At 49.2% G+C, this 14302-nt stretch overlaps 4 pseudogenes; all 4 read right to left on the bottom strand.

Moving 5' to 3' along the window:
• Nucleotides 1–3109: 3109 nt before the first annotated feature.
• Nucleotides 3110–3229, bottom strand: LOC130352976 (5S ribosomal RNA; annotated as a pseudogene).
• Nucleotides 3230–3513: 284 nt separating this feature from the next.
• On the bottom strand, nucleotides 3514–3633 carry LOC130330823 (5S ribosomal RNA; annotated as a pseudogene).
• Nucleotides 3634–4095: 462 nt separating this feature from the next.
• Nucleotides 4096–4215, bottom strand: LOC130352158 (5S ribosomal RNA; annotated as a pseudogene).
• A 6506-nt stretch (nucleotides 4216–10721) lies between these two features.
• Nucleotides 10722–10841, bottom strand: LOC130352044 (5S ribosomal RNA; annotated as a pseudogene).
• Nucleotides 10842–14302: the final 3461 nt, after the last annotated feature.

Below are 14302 nucleotides of genomic sequence, written 5' to 3'. Positions count from 1 at the left end.
GTACTAATCACCGAAGGGCATGCTGGGAGATGTAGTTATGCAATAGCTGGAGGTACCCAACTACAACTCCCAGCATGCCGAGACAGCTGTTTTGCTTTCTGGGCATGCTGGGAATTGCAGTTTTGCAACATCTGGAGAGCTACAGTTTTTAGACCACTGCACAGTGATCTCCAAACTGTGGACCTCCAGATGTTGCAAAACTACAACTCCCCGCATGTCCAGACAACAAACAGCTATGTGGGCATGCTAGGAGTTGTAGTTTTGCAACATCTGGAGGGATATAGTTTAGAGACCACTGTATAGTGGTCTCAAACTGCAGCCCTCCAGCTGTTGCAAAACTACATATTCCAGCATGCCCAAACAGCTGTCTGGGCATGCTGGGAGTTGTAGTTTTGCAACATCTGGAGGGCTACAGTTAGAGACCACGGTCTCAGACTGTAGCCCTCCAGATCTACTTACCGGCTTCCGTAGGATCCCGGCAGCCGTCCTCTTCAGACACACGTGACGCCGCCCCCCGATCAACGTCGCCGCAGCCTCCGGATGGGTAAGTGGACGTCGGCGCCCGGTCCCCTTTGGTTCCTCGTTCTGCCCCGCCTATTGTGGGAGGGCAGGACGGGGAAAACGAAAGTTAACCCCCCCGCCCCCGGTCTGCTATTGGTCGTCGCCTCTGACGATCAATAGCAGACCAATAGCAGGGATAGGAGGGGTGGCAACCCTGCCACCTCACTCCTATGCCTACAGGGGGATCGTGGGTGTCTTGGACAACCGCGATCCCCCTTCTATTCCGGGTCACCGGGTCACAATAGACCCGTATGACCCGGAATCGGCGCAAATCGCAAGTGTGAATTCACTTGCGATTTGCGCCGATCGCCGACGTGGGGGGGTCTGATGACCCCCCTGGGCATTTGCACGGGGTGCCTGCTGATAGATATCAGCAGTCACCCCGGCCCGGTCCCCGCCCGGCACGCGGCGGGGACCGAAATTCCCACGGGCGTATGGATACGCCCTGGGTCCTTAAGTACCAGGACGTCAAGGCGTATCCATACGCCCTAGGTTCTTAAGTGGTTAAGCATCAATAAATCCTTTTCGGAATAGGAACGGAAGGCGGCAACAGAGCAAAATGTCAACGGCAGCCGGGATTCCCAGCCAGTGTCCCATGCCGGTACTTACCGGGCCCTAAGATCTGTACCAGTCTGCGATCTGACGAGAGCAGGCGCGTTAAGCTTAGGATGGCCGTCGACAGCTTCACACCTTGTATACTGTGGATTTAAGCATCAATAAATTATTTTCGGAATCAAAGCGGAAGGCAGCAATAGAGCAAAATGTCAACGGCAACCGGGATTCCCAGCCAGTCTCCCATGCCAGTACTTACTGGGCCCTAAGCTGGGTAGCAGTCTGCGATATGACGGGAGCAGGCGCGTTCAGCTTAGGATGGCCATTGACAGCTTCATGATTTTTATACTGTGCATTTAAGCATCAATAAATCCTTTTCGGAATCAGAACGGAAGGCGGCAACAGAGCAAAAATGTCAACTGCACCCAGGATTCCCAGCCAGTCTCCCATGCTGGTACTTACTGGGCCCTAAGCAGGGTAGCAGTCTGCGATCTGAAGAGAGCAGGCGCGTTCAGCTTAGGATGGCCGTTGACAGCTTCTCGCCCTTTATACTGTGGATTTAAGCATCAATAAATCCTTTTCGGAATCGGAGCGGAAGGCGGCAACAGAGCAAAATGTGAACGACACCTGGGATTCCCAGCCAGTCTCCCATGCTGGTACTTACCGGGCCCTAAGCTGGGTAGCAGTCTGCGATCTGACGAGAGCAGGCGCGTTCAGCTTAGGATGGCCGTTGTCAGCTTCTCGCCCTTTATACTGTGCATTTAAGCATCAATAAATCCTTTTCGGAATCGGAACGGAAGGCGGCAACAGAGCAAAATGTCAACGGCAGCCGGGATTAACAGCCAGTGTCCCATGCCGGTACTTACCGGGCCCTAAGCTGCATAGCAGTCTGCAATCTGACGAGAGCAGGCGCGTTCAGCTTAGGATGGCCGTTGACATCTTCACACTTTGTATACTGTGGATTTAAGCATCAATAAATATTTTTTTTAATCGGAGAGGAAGGCGGCAACAGAGCAAAATGTCGATAGCACCTTGGATTGCCAGCCAGTCTCCCATGCCCGTACTTGCCAGGCAGCAGTCTGCGATCTGACAAGAACAGGCGCATTCAGCTTAGGATAGCCATAGACGGCTTCACACCCTGTATACTGTGGATTTAAGCATCAATAAATCCTTTTCGGAATCGGAGCAAATTGTCTACAGAGCTACAGGTCAACAACACCTGAGATTCCCAGCCAGTCTCCCATGCTGGTACTTACCGGGCCCTAAGCTGGGTAGCAGTCTGCAATCTGCCGAGAGCAGGCGCATTCAGCTTAGGATGGCTGTTGACAGCTTCACGCCCTTTATACTGTGCATTTAAGCATCAATAAATCCTTTTCCGAATCGGAGCGGAAGGCGGCAACAGATTAAAATGTCAACTGCACCCGGGATTCCCAGCCAATGTCCCATGCCGGTACTTACCGGGCCCTAAGATCTGTACCAGTCTGCGATCTGACGAGAGCAGGCGCGTTAAACTTAGGATGGCCGTCGACAGCTTCACACCTTGTATACTGTGGATTTAAGCATCAATAAATTATTTTCGGAATCGGAGCGGAAGGCAGCAATAGAGCAAAATGTCAACGGCACCCGGGATTCCCAGCCAGTCTCCCATGCCAGTACTTACCGGGCCCTAAGCTGGGTAGCAGTCTGACGAGAGCATGCGCGTTCAGCTTAGGATGGCCATTGACAGCTTCATGCTTTTTATACTGTGCATTTAAGCATCAATAAATCCTTTTCGGAATCGGAGAGGAAGGCGGCAACAGAGCAAAATGTCAATAGCACCTTGGATTGCCAGCCAGTCTCCCATGCCCGTACTTGCTGGGCAGCAGTCTGCGATCTGACAAGAACAGGCACATTCAGCTTAGGATAGCCGTAGACGGCTTCACACCCTGTATACTGTGGATTTAAGCATCAATAAATCCTTTTCGAAATCGGAGCGGAAGGCGGCTACAGAGCAAAAAGTCAACAACACCTGGGATTCCCAGCAAGTCTCCCATGCTGGTACTTACCGGGACCTGAGCTGGGTAGCAGTCTGCGATCTGACGAGAGCAGGCGCGTTCAGCTTAGGATGGCCGTTGACAGTTTCTCGCCCTTTATACTGTGCATTTAAGCATCAATAAATCCTTTTCGGAATCGGAACGGAAGGCGGCAACAGAGCAAAATGTCAACGGCAGCCGGGATTCCCAGCCAGTGTCCCATGCCGGTACTTACCGGAACCTAAGATATGTACCAGTCTGCAATCTGACGAGAGCAGGCGCGTTAAGCTTAGGATGGCCGTCAACAGCTTCACACCATGTATACTGTGGATTTAAGCATCAATAAATTCTTTTTGGAATCGGAGCGGAAGGCAGCAATAGAGCAAAATGTCAACGGCACCCGGGATTCCCAGCCAGTCTCCCATGCCAGTACTTACCGGGCCCTAAGCTGGGTAGCAGTCTGCGATCTGACGAGAGCAGGCGCGTTAAGCTTAGGATGGCCATTGACAGCTTCATGCTTTTTATACTGTGCATTTAAGCATCAATAAATCCTTTTCCGAATCGGAGCGGAAGGCGGCAACAGAGCAAAATGTCAATAGCACTTTGGATTGCCAGCCAGTCTCCCATGCCCGTACTTGCTGGGCAGCAGTCTGCGATCTGACAAGAACAGGCACATTCAGCTTAGCATAGCCGTAGACGGCTTCACACCCTGTATACTGTGGATTTAAGCATCAATAAATCCTTTTCGGAATCGGAGAGGAAGGCGGCAACAGAGCAAAATGTCAATAGCACTTTGGATTGCCAGCCAGTCTCCCATGCCCGTACTTGCTGGGCAGCAGTCTGCGATCTGACAAGAACAGGCACATTCAGCTTAGCATAGCTGTAGACGGCTTCACACCCTGTATACTGTGGATTTAAGCATCAATAAATCCTTTTCGGAATCGGAGCGGAAGGCGGCTACAGAGCAAAATGTCAACAACACCTGGGATTCCCAGCCAGCCTCCCATGCTGGTACTTACCGGGCCCTAAGCTGGGTAGCAGTCTGCGATCTGACGAGAGCAGGCGCGTTCAGCTTAGGATGGCCGTTGACAGCTTCATGCTTTGTATACTGTGCATTTAACCCCTTAAGGACCCAGCCCAAATATACCTTAAGGACCCGGCCATTTTTTGAACGTCTGACCACTGTCACTTTAAGCATTTATTACTCTGGGATGCTTTTACCTTTCATTCTGATTCCGAGATTGTTTTTTCGTGACATATTCTACTTTATGTTAGTGATAAAATTTTGTCGATACTTGCATCATTTCTTGGCTAAAAATTCCAAAATTTGATGAAAAAATTGAAAATTTTGCATTTTTTTTACTTTTAAGCTCACTGCTTGTAAGGAAAATGGATATTCCAAATAAATTATACATTGATTCACATATACAATATGTCTACTTTATGTTTGCATCATAAAATTGACATGTTTTTCCTTTTGGAAGACATCAGAGGGCTTCAAAGTTCAGCAGCAATTTTCCAATTTTTCACAAAATTTTCAAAATCAGAATTTTTCAGGGACCAGTTCAGTTTTGAAGTGGATTTGAAGGGCCTTCATATTAGAAATACCCCACAAATGACCACATTATAAAAACTGCACCCCTCAAAGTATTCAAAATGACATTCAGTAAGTGTGTTAACCCTTTAGGTGTTTCACAGGAATAGCAGCAAAGTGAAGGAGAAAATTCAAAATCTTCATTTTTTACACTCGCATGTTCTTGTAGACCCAGTTTTTGAATTTTTACAAGGGGTAATAGATGAAAAATCCCCCCAAAATTTGTAACCCAATTTCTCTCGAGTAAGGAAATACCTCATATGTGTATGTCAAGTGTTCGGCGGGTGCACTAGAGGGCTCAGAAGGGAAGGAGCGACAATAGGATTTTGGAGAGGGAATTTTGCTGAAATGGTTTTTGGGGGGCATGTCACATTTAGGAAGCCCCTATGGTGCCAGAACAGCAGAAAACCCCAACATGGCATACCATTTTGGAAACTAGACCCCCTCAAGGCACGTAACAAGGGGTCCAGTGAGCCTTAACACCCCACAGGTGTTTGACGACTTTTCGTTAAAGTCGGATGTGTAAATGAAAAAAAAAATTTTTTTCACTAAAGTGCAGTTTTTCCCCCAAATTTACCATTTTTACAAAGGGTAATGGGAGAAAATGCCCCCCCAAATTTGTAACCCCATCTCTTCTGAGTATGGAAATACCCCATGTTAGGATGTAAAATGCTTTGCGGGCAAACTACAATGCTCAGAAGAGAAGGAGTCACATTTGGCTTTTTGAAAGCAACTTTTGCTGAAATGGTTTTTTGGGGGCATGTCGCATTTAGGAAGCCCCTGTGGTGCCAGAACAGCAAAAAATACCCACATGGCATACTATTTTGGAAACTACACCCCTCAAGGAACGTAACAAGGGGTCCGCTGAGCCTTAACACCCCACAGGTGTTTGACGACTTTTCGTTAAATTTGGATGTGTAAATGAAAAAAATTTTTTTTTTTTACTAAAATGCAGTTTTTCCCCAAAATTTTACATTTTTACAAGGGGTAATAGGAGAAAATGACCCCCAAAATGTCTAACCCCATTTCTTCTGAGTATGGAAATACCCCATGTTAGGACGTAAAATGCTCTGCTGGCGAACTACAATGCTCAGAAGAGGAGGAGCGCCACTGAGCTTTTGGAAAGAGAATTAGTTTGGAATGGTAGTCAGGGGCCATGTGCGTTTACAAAGCCCCCCGTGGTGCCAGAACAGTGGAACCCCCCACATGTGACCCCATTTTGGAAACTACACCCCTCACAGAATTTAATAAGGGGTGCAGTGAGTATTTACACCCCACAGAACTTTGGAACAGTGGGCTGTGCAAATGAAAAAGTTTATTTTTCATTTTTACGGACCACTGTTCCAAAAATCTGTCAGACATCTGTGGGGCGTAAATTCTCAATGTACCCCTTATTACATTACGTGAGGGGTGTAGTTTCCAAAATGGGGTCACATGTGTCGGGGGTCCATTGTTCTGGCACTATGGGGGCTTTGTAAACACATGTGGCCTTCAATGCCGGACAAATTTTCTCTACAAAATCCCAATGGCGCTCCTTCTCTTCTGAGCATTGTAGTTCGCCCGCAGAGCACTTTAAATTCACATATGGAGTATGTTCTTACTCAGAAGAGATGGGTTTACAAATTTGGGGGGGCTTTTTTCCTATTTCCCGATGTGAAAATGAAAAATTTAGGGTAACACCAGCATTTTAGTGAAAAAATATAATTTTTTTCATTTTCCCATCCAACTTTAATGAAAATTCGTCAAACACCTGTGGGGTGTTCAGGCTCACTATACCCCTTGTCACGTTCGGTGAGGGGTGTAGTTTCCAAAATGGGGTCACATGTGGGTATTATTTTTTTTTTGCGTTTGTCAGAACCGCTGTAAAATCAGCCACCCCTGTGCAAATCACCAATTTAGGCCTCAAATGTACATGGTGCACTCTCACTCCTGAGCCTTGTTGTGCCCCCGCAGAGCATTTTACGCCCACATCTGGGGTATTTCTGTACTCAGGAGAAATTGCGTTACAAATTTTGGGGGTCTTTTTTTCCTTTTACCGCTTGTGGAAATAAAAAGTATGGGGCAACACCAGCATGTTAGTGTAAAATTTTTTTATTTTTTTACACTAACATGCTGGTGTTGCCCCATACTTTTTATTTCCACAAGCGGTAAAAGGAAAAAAAGCCCCCCAAAATTTGTAGTGTAATTTCTCCCGAGTACGGAGATACCCCATATGTGGCCCTAAACTGTTTCCTTGAAATACGACAGGGCTCCGAAGTAAGAGAGCACCATGCGCATTTGAGGACTAAATTAGGGATTGCATAGGGGTATTCTACGCCAGTGATTCCCAAACAGGGTGCCTCCAGCTGTTGCTAAACTCCCAGCATGCCTGGACAGTCAGTGGCTGTCCAGAAATGCTGGGAGTTGTTGTTTTGCAACAGCTGGAGGCTCCGTTTTGGAAACCCTGCCGTACAAGACATTTTAAATTGTTTATTGGGGGGGGGGGGGGACAGTGTAAGGGGTGTATATGTAGTGTTTTACTCTTTATTAGGTGGTAGTGTAGTGTAGTGTTTTTAGGGTACATTCACACTGACTTGTTACGGTGAATTTCCCGCTAGGAGTTTGCACTGCGGCAAAAAATTTGACGCAACCCAAACTTGAAGCAGGAAATTTACTGTAAACCCGCCTATGTGAATGTACCCTGTACGTTCACATGGGGGGGGGGCAAACCTCCAGCTGTTTCAAAACTACAACTCCCAGCATGTACTGACAGACCGTGCATGCTGGGAGTTGTAGTTTTGCAACAGCTGGAGGCACACTGGTTGGAAAACCTTCAGTTAGGTTCTGTTACCTAACTCAATATTTTCCAACCAGTGTGCCTCCAGCTGTTGCAAAACTACAACTCCCAGCATGTACTAATCACCGAAGGGCATGCTGGGAGATGTAGTTATGCAATAGCTGGAGGTACCCAACTACAACTCCCAGCATGCCGAGACAGCTGTTTGCTTTCTGGGCATGCTGGGAATTGCAGTTTTGCAACATCTGGAGAGCTACAGTTTTTAGACCACTGCACAGTGATCTCCAAACTGTGGACCTCCAGATGTTGCAAAACTACAACTCCCAGCATGTCCAGACAACAAACAGCTATGTGGGCATGCTAGGAGTTGTAGTTTTGCAACATCTGGAGGGATATAGTTTAGAGACCACTGTATAGTGGTCTCAAACTGCAGCCCTCCAGCTGTTGCAAAACTACATATTCCAGCATGCCCAAACAGCTGTCTGGGCATGCTGGGAGTTGTAGTTTTGCAACATCTGGAGGGCTACAGTTAGAGACCACGGTCTCAGACTGTAGCCCTCCAGATCTACTTACCGGCTTCCGTAGGATCCCGGCAGCCGTCCTCTTCAGACACACGTGATGCCGCCCGCCGATCAACGTCGCCGCAGCCTCCGGATGGGTAAGTGGACGTCGGCGCCCGGTCCCCTTCGGTTCCTCGTTCTGCCCCGCCTATTGTGGGAGGGCAGGACGGGGAAAACGAAAGTTAACCCCCCCCCGCCCCCGGTCTGCTATTGGTCGTCGCCTCTGACGATCAATAGCAGACCAATAGCAGGGATAGGAGGGGTGGCAACCCTGCCACCTCACTCCTATGCCTACAGGGGGATCGTGGGTGTCTTGGACAACCGCGATCCCCCTTCTATTCCGGGTCACCGGGTCACAATAGACCCGTATGACCCGGAATCGGCGCAAATCGCAAGTGTGAATTCACTTGCGATTTGCGCCGATCGCCGACGTGGGGGGGTCTGATGACCCCCCTGGGCATTTGCACGGGGTGCCTGCTGATAGATATCAGCAGTTACCCCGGCCCGGTCCCCGCCCGGCACGCGGCGGGGACCGAAATTCCCACGGGCATATGGATACGCCCTGGGTCCTTAAGTACCAGGACGTCAAGGCGTATCCATACGCCCTAGGTTCTTAAGTGGTTAAGCATCAATAAATCCTTTTCGGAATAGGAACGGAAGGCGGCAACAGAGCAAAATGTCAACGGCAGCCGGGATTCCCAGCCAGTGTCCCATGCCGGTACTTACCGGGCCCTAAGATCTGTACCAGTCTGCGATCTGACGAGAGCAGGCGCGTTAAGCTTAGGATGGCCGTCGACAGCTTCACACCTTGTATACTGTGGATTTAAGCATCAATAAATTATTTTCGGAATCAAAGCGGAAGGCAGCAATAGAGCAAAATGTCAACGGCAACCGGGATTCCCAGCCAGTCTCCCATGCCAGTACTTACTGGGCCCTAAGCTGGGTAGCAGTCTGCGATATGACGGGAGCAGGCGCGTTCAGCTTAGGATGGCCATTGACAGCTTCATGATTTTTATACTGTGCATTTAAGCATCAATAAATCCTTTTCGGAATCAGAACGGAAGGCGGCAACAGAGCAAAAATGTCAACTGCACCCAGGATTCCCAGCCAGTCTCCCATACTTACTGGGCCCTAAGCAGGGTAGCAGTCTGCGATCTGAAGAGAGCAGGCGCGTTCAGCTTAGGATGGCCGTTGACAGCTTCTCGCCCTTTATACTGTGGATTTAAGCATCAATAAATCCTTTTCGGAATCGGAGCGGAAGGCGGCAACAGAGCAAAATGTGAACGACACCTGGGATTACCAGCCAGTCTCCCATGCTGGTACTTACCGGGCCCTAAGCTGGGTAGCAGTCTGCGATCTGACGAGAGCAGGCGCGTTCAGCTTAGGATGGCCGTTGTCAGCTTCTCGCCCTTTATACTGTGCATTTAAGCATCAATAAATCCTTTTCGGAATCGGAACGGAAGGCGGCAACAGAGCAAAATGTCAACGGCAGCCAGGATTAACAGCCAGTGTCCCATGTCGGTACTTACCGGGCCCTAAGCTGCATAGCAGTCTGCAATCTGACGAGAGCAGGCGCGTTCAGCTTAGGATGGCCGTTGACATCTTCACACTTTGTATACTGTGGATTTAAGCATCAATAAATATTTTTTTTAATCGGAGAGGAAGGCGGCAACAGAGCAAAATGTTGATAGCACCTTGGATTGCCAGCCAGTCTCCCATGCCCGTACTTGCCAGGCAGCAGTCTGCGATCTGACAAGAACAGGCGCATTCAGCTTAGGATAGCCATAGACGGCTTCACACCCTGTATACTGTGGATTTAAGCATCAATAAATCCTTTTCGGAATCGGAGCAAATTGTCTACAGAGCTACAGGTCAACAACACCTGAGATTCCCAGCCAGTCTCCCATGCTGGTACTTACCGGGCCCTAAGCTGGGTAGCAGTCTGCAATCTGACGAGAGCAGGCGCGTTCAGCTTAGGATGGCTGTTGACAGCTTCACGCACTTTATACTGTGCATTTAAGCATCAATAAATCCTTTTCCGAATCGGAGCGGAAGGCGGCAACAGATTAAAATGTCAACTGCACCCGGGATTCCCAGCCAGTGTCCCATGCCGGTACTTACCGGGCCCTAAGATCTGTACCAGTCTGCGATCTGACGAGAGCAGGCGCGTTAAACTTAGGATGGCCGTCGACAGCTTCACACCTTGTATACTGTGGATTTAAGCATCAATAAATTCTTTTCGGAATCAGAGCGGAAGGCAGCAATAGAGCAAAATGTCAATGGCACCCGGGATTCCCAGCCAGTCTCCCATGCCAGTACTTACCGGGCCCTAAGCTGGGTAGCAGTCTGCGATCTGACGAGAGCATGCGCGTTCAGCTTAGGATGGCCATTGAAAGCTTCATGCTTTTTATACTGTGCATTTAAGCATCAATAAATCCTTTTCGGAATCGGAGAGGAAGGCGGCAACAGAGCAAAATGTCAACAGCACCTTGGATTGCCAGCCAGTCTCCCATGCCCGTACTTGCTGGGCAGCAGTCTGCGATCTGACAAGAACAGGCACATTCAGCTTAGGATAGCCGTAGACGGCTTCACACCCTGTATACTGTGGATTTAAGCATCAATAAATCCTTTTCGGAATCGGAGCGGAAGGCGGCTACAGAGCAAAAAGTCAATAACACCTGGGATTCCCAGCAAGTCTCCCATGCTGGTACTTACCGGGCCCTAAGCTGGGTAGCAGTCTGCGATCTGACGAGAGCAGGCGCGTTCAGCTTAGGATGGCCGTTGACAGCTTCTCGCCTTTTATACTGTGCATTTAAGCATCAATAAATCCTTTTCGGAATCGGAACGGAAGGCGGCAACAGAGCAAAATGTCAACGGCAGCCGGGATTCCCAGCCAGTGTCCCATGCCGGTACTTACCGGGCCCTAAGATATGTACCAGTCTGCGATCTGACGAGAGCAGGCGCGTTCAGCTTAGGATGGCCATTGACAGCTTCATGCTTTTTATACTGTGCATTTAAGCATCAATAAATCCTTTTCGGAATCGGAGAGGAAGGCGGCAACAGTGCAAAATGTCAATAGCACCTTGGATTGCCAGCCAGTCTCCCATGCCCGTACTTGCCGGGCAGCAGTCTGCGATCTGACAAGAACAGGCGCATTCAGCTTAGGATAGCCGTAGACGGCTTCACACCCTGTATACTGTGGATTTAAGCATCAATAAATCCTTTTCGGAATCGGAGCAAAATGTCTACAGAGCTACAGAGCAAAATGTCAACGACACCTGAGATTCCCAGCCAGTCTCCCGTGCTGGTACTTACCGGGCCCTAAGCTGGGTAGCAGTCTGCGATCTGGCGAGAGCAGGCGCATTCAGCATAGGATGGCCGTTGACAGCTTCATGCCCTTTATACTGTGCATTTAAGCATCAATAAATCCTTTTCGGAATCGGAGAGGAAGGCGGCAACAGAGCAAAATGTCAACGGCAGCCAGGATTCCCAGCCAGTGTCCCATGCCGGTACTTACCGGGCCCTAAGATCGGTACCAGTCTGCGATCTGATGAGAGCAGGCGCGTTCAGTTTAGGATGGCCATTGACAGCTTCATGATTTTTATACTGTGCATTTAAGCATCAATAAATCCTTTTCGGAATCGGAACGGTAGGCGGCAACAGAGCAAAATGTCAACTGCACCCGGGATTCCCAGACAGTCTCCCATGCCGGTACTTACTGGGCCCTAAGCTGCGTAGCAGTCTGCAATCTGACGAGAGCAGGCGTGTTCAGCTTAGGATGGCCGTTGACATCTTCACACCTTGTATACTGTGGATTTAAGCATCAATAAATATTTTTTTTAATCGGAGAGGAAGGCGGCAACAGAGCAAAATGTCAATAGCACCTTGGATTGCCAGCCAGTCTCCCATGCCTGTACTTGCCGGGCAGCAGTCTGCGATCTGACAAGAACAGGCGCATTCAGCTTAGGATAGCCGTAGACGGCTTCACACCCTGTATACTGTGGATTTAAGCATCAATAAATCCTTTTCGGAATCGGAGCAAAATGTCTACAGAGCTACATGTCAACAAAACCTTAGATTCCCAGCCAGTCTCCCATGCTAGTACTTACCGGGCCCTAAGCTGGGTAACAATCTGCAATCCGACGAGAGCAGGCGCGTTCAGCTTAGGATGGCTGTTGACAGCTTCACGCCCTTTATACTGTGCATTTAAGCATCAATAAATCCTTTTCCGAATCGAAGCGGAAGGCGGCAACAGATTAAAATGTCAACTGTACCCCAGGATTCCCAGCCAGTCTCCCATGCTGGTACTTACCGGGCCCTAAGCTGGGTAGCAGTCTTCGATCTGACGAGAGCAGGCGCGTTCAGCTTAGGATGGCCGTTGATAGCTTCTTCCCCTTTATACTGTGCATTTAAGCATCAAATCCTTTTCGGAATCGGAACGGAAGGCGGCAACAGAGCAAAATGTCAACTGCACCCGGGATTCCCAGCCAGTCTCCCATGCCGGTACTTACTGGGCCCTAAGCTGCGTAGCAGTCTGCGATCTGACGAGAACAGGCGCGTTCAGCTTAGGATGGCCGTTGACATCTTCACGCCTTGTATACTGTGGATTTAAGCATCAATGAATATTTTTTTTATTCGGAGAGGAAGGCGGCAACAGAGCAAAATGTCAAAAGCACCTTGGGTTGCCTGCCAGCCAGTCTCCCATGCCCGTACATGCCGGGCAGCAGTCTGCGATCTGACAAGAACAGGCGCATTCAGCTTAGGTTAGCCGTAGACGGCTTCACACCCTGTATACTGTGGATTTAAGCATCAATAAATCCTTTTCGGAATCGGAGCGGAAGGCGGCTACAGAGCAAAATATCAACAACACCTGGGATTCCCAGCCAGTCTCCCATGCTGGTAATTACCAGGCCCTAAGCTGGGTAGCAGTCTACGATCTGACGAGAGCAGGCGCGTTCAGGTTAGGATGGCCGTTGACAGCTTCACACTTTGTATACTGTGGATTTAAGCATCAATAAATAATTTTCGGAATCAGAGCAGAAACAGAGCAAAATGTCAACTGCACTCGGGATTCCCAGCCAGTCTCCCATGCTGGTACTTACCAGGCCCGAAGCTGGGTAGCAGTCTGCGATCTGACGAGAACAGGCGCATTCAGCTTAGGATGGCCGTAGACATCTTCACACCCTGTATACTGTGGATTTAAGCATCAATAAATCCTTTTCGGAATCGGAGCGGAAGGCGGCAACAGAGCAAAATGACAACGACACCTGGGATTCCCAGCCAGTCTCCCATGCTGGTACGTACCGGGCCCTAAGCTGGATAGCAGTCTGCGATCTGACGAGAGCAGGCACGTTCAGCTTAGGATTCCCGTTGACATCTTCTCGCCCTTTATACTGTGCATTTAAGCATCAATAAATCCTTTTCGGAATCGGAACGGAAGGCGGCAACAGAGCAAAATGTCAACTGCACCCGGGATTCCCAGCCAGTCTCCCATGCTGGTACGTACCGGGCCCTAAGCTGGGTAGCAGTCTGCGACCTGACGAGAGCAGGCGCGTTCAGCTTAGGATGGCCGTTGACATCTTCACGCCTTGTATATTGTGGATTTAAGCATCAATAAATATTTTTATTAATCGGAGAGGAAGGCGGCAACAGAGCATAATGTCAATGGCACCTTGGATTGCCAGTCAGTCTCCAATGCCGGTAACTGCCGGGCAGCAGTCTGCGATCTGAGGAGAGCAGGCACGTTCAGGCTTAGGATGGCCGTTGACAACTTCACACCCTGTATATTGTGGATTTAAGCATCAATAAATCCTTTTCCGAATCGGAGCGGAAGGCGGCAACAGATTAAAATGTCATCTGCACCCGGGATTCCCAGCCAGTCTCCCATGCTGGTACTTACCACGCCCTAAGCTGGGTAGCAGTCTGCGATCTGACGAGAGCAGGCGTGTTCAGCTTAGGATGGCCGTTGACAGGTTCACACTTTGTATTCTGTGGATTTAAGCATCAATAAATAATTTTCGGAATCGAAGCAGAAACAGAGCAAAATGTCAACTGCACCCGGGATTCCCAGCCAGTCTCCCATGCTGGTACTTACCAGGCCCGAAGCTGGGTAGCAGTCTGCGATCTGACGAGAACAGGCGCATTCAGCTTAGGATGGCCGTAGACATCTCCACACTCTGTATACTGTGGATTTAAGCATCAATAAATCCTTTTCGGAATCGGAGCGGAAGGCGGCAACAGAGCAAAA

The sequence above is a fragment of the Hyla sarda genome, chromosome 1, assembly GCF_029499605.1.
Source record: "Hyla sarda isolate aHylSar1 chromosome 1, aHylSar1.hap1, whole genome shotgun sequence".
Lineage (NCBI taxonomy): Eukaryota > Metazoa > Chordata > Amphibia > Anura > Hylidae > Hyla > Hyla sarda.
The sequence above is the reverse complement of the archived record's forward strand: the minus strand, read 5'-3'. Positions and strand labels throughout refer to the sequence as shown.